General features: G+C 42.9%; 1 gene segment (V, D, J or C); it reads left to right on the forward strand.

Annotated features, from left to right (window-relative positions):
- The first annotated feature begins 6122 nt into the window (after positions 1-6122).
- On the forward strand, positions 6123-6709 carry LOC309867999 (immunoglobulin heavy variable 7-4-1-like). The segment is given in 2 exons: positions 6123-6250; positions 6336-6709.
- The last annotated feature ends 1403 nt before the right edge of the window (positions 6710-8112 follow it).

Genomic DNA, 8112 nt, shown 5'->3' on the forward strand with positions numbered 1-8112 from the left:
AAGCTAGTATAAGGTAACATGAGGATCAATAGTAATGTGGGGACAGAGTGAGAAAGGAATGAGGAAGGAATAATTGCAAAGAAAATACAGGAAATTTTGTGAAAAATGGATTTGCTTGCTCTGGATAGTGTTGATTCTGACACCTGTGTTTTTCATCTCACACTCCTTGCCTCTGGGCAGTTCATCCTGATCGATTACAGTCATTAAAACTATTACAAATAATTCCAGAGATGCTTTGGGATGAACCCAGTGACAGTGAAACCTTAGGGACTTGAAGGACCACCTGCATGCACCCTGATTCTGTATTTCAGATAAATTCTAGAACAAAGTCATCTTGTCCTCACTACAGGCAGGATCCCAGTTTCCCGTGAGCCTGTGCATTCTGTCCTGCAGGGGCCTCAGAGAGGGTATTACATCCTATGGGAGGAGCACAGGTCCAAATTCTGGGGCTAATTCTCACCCCAAAGTGTTCTTGGACCTCACAGACCTTCCACAATTCTGGGTGTAGGATCATGTCAATTTAATGGGAAATATGACACCTATACCCCAATATGTGTGACTATGTGAAAACAAACCAGTAAATGGAAAACAAGTGTATACCATGAAGATCATATAATTAAACTTCATCTTTTCCCAAATTCTGTCAGTATCACCAAATCAAAGGCAGTCACACCTGCTCTGGTTACTGTCCTCTCTGTCAGTATGGATACCATGCTGGCTATATAGTCAAGGGACATGCTAATAGGGTTCACCATCTGCTTATTAAACCATCCCAGCCCCAAGACTCAGCTGGGATGGGAACCCCAGTCTTGGGATTCCCGGGTTTTCCATTCAGTATTCAGGACAGAACACAGACAGCTCATGATGGAGGTTATTCTTTACTCGATTTTCCTTGTTACTCTTCTAAAAGGTAATTTACAGAGAACAAGAGACATTGATGAAGAAAGTGGATGTGAGTAAGAAAAACAGTGAGTGAAGAACAGTTTCCTGACCAGGATGTCTTGTGTCTACAGGTGTCCAGTGTGAGATGTAGCTGGTGGAGTCTGGTGGAGACCTGGTGAAGCCTGAGGGGTCCCCGAGACTATCCTGAAAAGCCTCTGTATTAACTTTCAGGGACTATGGCACGAGTTGGGTCTGCCAGGCTCTAGGGAATGGGCTGCAGTGGGTCTCAGCCATTATGAGTGGTGGTAGTTACATATACCATGAAGACACTGTGAAGACCAATTCACCATCTCCTGAGACAATGGCAAGAACATGCTGATTCTGCAGGTGAACAGCCTGAGAGCTGTCATTGTAATGTGTGTACCCAGTGTGTACACTCTTGGGGTGAGTCCAGACACAAACTATCCTGTAGGGAGACAGGAGTATCTGGGCTGCAGGGGTGCTCGAGGCACCAGGAGGCCCTCTGGACACCAGAGGGAGCTCAGGTTCCCAACAGGTGCTCAAGTCACCAGGAGTTATTCAAAACACTAGGGAGCTCTCAGGGAATTAGGGAGCTCTTGGAGCACCAGGGAGTGCTTAGGACAGAAAGATCAGATAGTTCAGTGCTCTTGAGGTGCTCAGGACACCAGATTATGCTCACATCAGCAAGATGCACTCAAGATCCACAGACACAAGTCAGACCCAGGAGCAGGTGCAGTGGGGGGAGGCGTTCTTTTGCGATAGGGGGTTTCCCTTCTAGCCTCTCTATATTCACTCAGGGATATATATATATATATATATATATATATATATATATATATATATATATATAATTTCTCATATTCTCCTTGTAGTCAGCCAGCATGAGATAACAGTGTCTACGTGTAGACTAGATCTGCCCAGTCACTCGGGAAATTTCCTTAATTAACTTCATCCATATCCTGTTTTTCTTTCTCCACAAAAGGACCTGCAGGAATTCTCATCAACCCTGAGAAACACCCGCACAGCCCAGGCTTTCTGAAAGCTTCGTGCCTGTTCTCTGTCCTTGGCTGGCCCACACTGCCTTCACATTGTTAGAAAATACCCCCAGGACATTTGCCTGAACTGGGTCCTTGTCCTCCTACCTACAGTTTATCCTCTGGCTCATTATCCATGTGGGTGGGCACTGGTGATCAAGAACTGCCCCTCTTTAGGCACTGCTCCATCTCTTGGGTGGAAAAACAGCCCACCTCATGGGATACGCTCTATGATTTCCACAGTGAAACAGGCAGGATGTCAAGCCAGAGAGAAAAAGCCATCACAGTCCTGTTGAGTCCTGCTCTAGGTGGAGTCTATGAGAGCAGCCGTGGGGGCTGTGTCTGAAACGTGTTTCCTGGCTTCCACACAGGAAACCCACATGAATCCTCGGATCTGGATGACAGAGCCTGCTTCCTTGCCCATATGGTGCTATCCTTCAAGTATCCCACAGAAAGTCACGATGTCCTCATTCTACCCTGCTGTAACTTCTCCCTCAACTGGTCCTGGACCCTGAGCCCAATGGGGCTGGAGGCCTGTGACACTTTCCTGATTCCCACCAGGTGCCAGTTGTAGAGTGAGGCTCAATAATGAATGTCTACCATAATGACAGACCCCTAAAATGGAGCTGAAATGGGACTTATAGCCTAAAATATGATTCAGAAGAAAAACAATATATCAACTACTAATGAGAAAACACTGGCATTTCTTCTTATGTTCCAGCTTTTGTCTTATTTGGACCTGGATTTTCATATAGAATTCAAAAATAACTTCTAGTTTTCTAGCTCTCTTTGCATTTTCTTCTGTTATTATTATAGAGGAGTCCAATGGTAGGGGAATAATCTGTGAGTATAGGCAGGTGTTTGTAGTCTATGGTTGGTTTTTCTATCTCTGACCTGAGACTTTTGATGTCATACTCACAAGAGTATCTCACATTAGGCCTCACTGAGGTGACAAGGAAAAGCCTAAGGGAAGGTGAGGGGAGAGAAGGCAGTGCTTCCCGTACCCCACCCAGAAATCTAGAATGGACTGGATTTTGACATTTACTGCCCCCAGGTCTTGATTTATCTGCCAAGTTTCTCAAGAGGATCTTTCCCTACCTCAGAAGCACAACAAATGTTCATTTTTTCTTTCCTGGGGGAATGAGTTGGGGCTTCTGGACCTAAAACACTAACTTGTAGGACACCCCCAAGGTTGTCGCCAATTCCACAGGAGCCTCAACTCAGACATCTCCACACTGAGCCTTCTTCAGTTCACCATCTTCAATTCAATTTTCCTACTTTCTCGTGGGTCCTGTGGATATATCTGTGGGTGGCTTCTTCCCTTGTAAGTTGTGATTCCCTGCACATTCGCATTTGTAAAGTCAATTTTGGGGTCACAGTTTTCCCTGCTCTATGATCTAAATATATGTGTCTCCTGCAAATTCAAGTGTTTAATGTAATGTCCAATTAGATGGCAAAGGAGTAAGGGCTTCCCGTAGAGTGTTAGGTTATGGGAGAGTGTTAGGTTATGAATGGAATCAGAGCTGTTATGGCCCACATTTATCCCACATTTATAAATGGAAGATTCATAATGTGAACCTTAAGTTTCACATAATGAAACTTCCATTTACCATATGATGATGAAGTTTAAAGACATGACCTATGATCCAGATGGAGGCACTCGCTACACAATAAATATGCCAATTCCTCGATCTTACACTTTGAAGGCTCCAGAAATGTGAGAAATTGATTTCTTTGTGTTTGTGTTAATTTTTTCATTTATTTCTTTTCAGAGTAACAGAATTCATTGTTTATGCATCACACCCAGTGCTCCATGCAATACGTGCCCTCCATTATACCCACCACCTGGCTCCCCCAACCTCCCACCATCCACCTCTTCAAAACCCTCAGATTGTTTTTCAGGCTCTGATAAATTGATTTCTAAACTACCTGGTTTATGCTGTTATACCATCCTTAGAAGTGTGGTACTGCTGTAACAAAGACCTAAATCATAGAAGAGGTTTGGATCTGAGTAATGGGTAAGGCTGGTAGCCTTCTGTGATGTGTGCAGAAGAAGCCTACATAGTCAGTAAGTGATCATAAAGGGTGATTTATGGGAGACCCCAGAAGGAAAGAAGAGACCTACAGTGAAAGCCCCCAGATTCCTAGAGAATATCTAAATATTTGTGAACTGTATCTGGTAAGACCTGAACAGTACAGGCCACTCTGATGATGTCACACCCAAGGTGAGGAATGAGCCTTTGCGAAATGGAGAGGAGGTGACCTATGCTGTAGTCGGGTAGTGAGCTTGCTTGCATTGAGATCTGAAAGGAAGAACTTGGGAGAGGTCCCACTTGATAAGAGGCTGAGGGAATTTCTAAGCAAAGTCTTAAAGCATCAGAAGGCTTCTCTTGAATACTTATGGTAAAGTTTGGGAAGAACAAATGACATGAAGACATAATCATTAATCAGTATGAAGCAGAACTGAAAATTTTGGAAAATTCCCAGCCTGTTCCTACTGGAAGGAAGGAGAGATCTTGTTCCAGAGAAATCAGGAAAGATGTGGAAATACTTGATGAGAGGGTGGTTATGGGTTGACCATCTCAGCATAACCCAGGAACTGCTCGTCAAGACCCTGAGAGCATAATGAGCCTCTAAAGAGAAGCCTGGACCTACTGTCCACAACATTCTGGAGATCACTGGGACTGACCCCCTCCCAGCACAGACTGAGTGAGGGGGCCTGGATGTGCTGCATGACTTGACCTTGGACTTCCATCTTTCATAATTCTGATGGAATTCATTATTATAGTTTATACCCTACCCAGGCAGTGGTATTTGTCATAGCCATTTGATCAGACAAAGATATCCTATCACAACATCTCTGGTGGGTATGAGAGGAGCTGGTGACTTTCAGTTGTTCAGCGAATGGGCAAAGACTTCCAGACTTTGACAGATCTGACCAGAAGCCAGATTCCTCATGTTACACATGCATAATGGGGATTTGGTTTGTTGTTACATATTTAGTACTTGTTACTTTGCTCCTCCAAATGAAAAGGTTTTTTTTTTTTTTTTCAATTTAATTTAAATTCACTTAATTAACATACAGTGTATCATTAGTTTTGGAGAAAAGTTCAGTTATGCATTGGTTGAAAATAACACCTAAAGCTCATTACATCACAAATCATGCTTCATGTCCATCACCCTCTTACCCCACACACCAGCCCCTCCCCTCTAGCAACCCTCAGTTTGTTTCCTAGACTTAAGGGTCTCTCATGGTTTGTCTCACTTTCTGATTTCATCTTATTTTATTTTCCCTCCCTTCCCCTATGATCCTGTATTGTTTCTTAAATTCCACATATGAGTGAAATTATATGATAATTGTCTCCCCCTGGTCGGCTTATTTCAATCTAGTATAATACCTTCTAGTTCCATCCACATCTCTGCAATTTTTTTTATGAAGTAAATTTCATTGTGTATATATACCACATCTTCTTTATCCATGAAAATTTTGATACAAGGTATCATGGAGCCTTGTCAGCTTTGTTCATGGCTTCCAAGGAAATGTTTTAATCATTCACTGTTAAATGAGACATTGCTTATTAATTAAAGGATTTTTAGTTTGATGATCATGACTTTTTATCTTAAATAGGGGGATGATTTCTTGAGGTTTGCATTTGAACACATTACCTGATTAGAAGAGACTCTGTAAGAATATGTAATTTTTACACACATGGTTATGTTAGGTTTACTAACATTTCATTATAATATGTGCATTTGAGTCTATTAGACACATCATCCCGGTGACCTGACTCAGGTTCAGGTGTTTCTCTACCCAGACTCCACTTCTCCACCTGAGAAAGGAGGTGAACAGGGCATCAAAGACACTGGTCCACAGGGACTGTCACACCAGGCTTGCCCTTCCTGGTCCCCTGTTCCAAGATCAGTACTTGCTTATTCTCCTAAGGAAACTGCCTTACCCAGTGGCCTCCACAGCTCTGTACATGAGCTCATTCTCAGGAGAAAGAGCTCTGGTAACAGAATCAGGGATGTGGCAAGGGTGTATATCCTCAGACAGAGGTTCAGATGTAGGACCGCAGCATCCCAGGAATGTGTTTCCCCTCTGATGTGTCTTTGAATGAGCCATTTCCTGATATGAAATATTCTGCTTTGTGAATATGCAAATGAGACAAAGTGTACTAGGTTAAATATACACGTCTGTGCCCTGAGAAAATCACCCAACAGCTGCACAGTATCCTTTATAGAAGCCATGAGAGCACAGCACTTCACCATGGACTGGAGCTGGAGAATCCTCTTCCTGGTGGTGTTGGCTACAGGTAAGGGATTCCCCCAGTCCTTTGGCAGAGGAGGGGAACAGGGCCAGTCAGCATGACTTCATTGCCTCCTATTCCCTCTCCACAGGTGTCCACTCCCAGGTGCAGCTGGTGCAATCTGAGGCTGAGGTGAGGAAGCCCGGGGAATCCGTGAAGGTCTCCTGCAAGGCATCTGGGTACACCTTCACCAGCTATGCAATGAACTGGGTGCGACAGGCACGAGGAAAGAGCCTGCAGTACATGGGATGGATCAACACTAACACTGGGAAACCAATATATGCCCAGGGCTTCTCTGGTCGATTTGTTTTCTCCATGGACACCTCTGTCAGCACAGCCTATCTACAGATGAACAGCCTGAACTCTGAGGTCACGGCCATGTATTACTGTGCAAGAGACACGATGTGAGAACCCACATCCTGCTCATGTCAGAAATGCTGTGGAAGGCTCATCTGTGCTGGGCTGAGGAGGTGACAGGGACAAGAAAGCTAAAGACACTCTATGACAGTTTTCCAAAGTGGCTGCACAACCTTGCATTCCCACCAACAGTGTAAGATGGTTCCCCTTTCTCCACATCTTCTCCAACACATATTGTTTATTGTCTTGTTAATTTTGGCCATTCTACCTGGTGTAAGGTGGTATCTCACTGTGGTTTTGATTTGAATCTCCCTGATGGACAGTGATGATGAACATTTTTTCATGTGTCTTAGCCATTTGTATATCTTCATTAAAGAAGTGTCTGTTCATCCTTTAATTTTTTTGTCTGAAAATTAAATAAGATGAGGGAAAATTAAGCCATATAAATTGAGGATTTGTCATAATGAATGCTCTTAAATCGAATATAGGTCACAAATAAATAAAATATATATAAATGAAAAATGTAAAAATAGAAAAAATAAGTATGTGTATTTTTATCCATGTTGATTGTTTTTTAATTTTTTATTTATTTTCAGCATAACAGTATTCATTATTTTTTCATCACACCCAGTATCCATGCAATCCATGCCCTCTATAATACCCACCACCTGGTACCCCAACCTCCCACCCCCCCGCCACTTCAAACCCCTCAGATTGTTTTGCTGAGTGAAGTGGAGCATAACAAGTATGTGTATTTATAAAACTTAAACCTAAAAAATATAGGTTCTGAAAAACAATCTGAGGGGTTTGAAGTGGTGGGGGGGTGGGAGGTCAGGGTACCAGGTGGTGGGTATTATAGAGGGCACGGATTCAATGGAGCACTGGGTGTGATGAAAAAATAATGAATACTGTTTTTCTTTTTTTGTTTTTTTTTAACTTTTTATTTTTTATAAACATATATTTTTATCCCCAGGGGTACAGGTCTGTGAATCACCAGGTTTACACACTTCACAGCACTCACCAAAGCACATACCCTCCCCAATGTCCATAATCCCACCCCCTTCTCCCAAACCCCCTCCCCCCAGCAACCCTCAGTTTGTTTTGTGAGATTAAGAGTCACTTATGGTTTGTCTCCCTCCCAATCCCATCTTGTTTCATTTATTCTTCTCCTACCCACTTAAGCTTCCATGTTGCATCACCACTTCCTCATATCAGGGAGATCATATGATAGTGGTCTTTCTCTGCTTCACTTATTTCGCTAAGCATGATATGCTCTAGTTCCATCCATGTTGTCGCAAATGGCAAGATTTCATTTCTTGTGATGGCTGCATAGTATTCCATTGTGTATATATACCACATCTTCTTGATCCATTCATCTGTTGATGGACATCTAGGTTCTTTCCATAGTTTGGCTATTGTGGACATTGCTGCAATAAACATTCGGGTGCATGTGCCCCTTTGGATCACTACATTTGTATCTTTAGGGTAAATACTCAATAGTGCAATTGCTG

Source organism: Mustela nivalis, assembly GCF_964662115.1.
Source record: "Mustela nivalis genome assembly, chromosome: 6".
NCBI lineage: Eukaryota > Metazoa > Chordata > Mammalia > Carnivora > Mustelidae > Mustela > Mustela nivalis.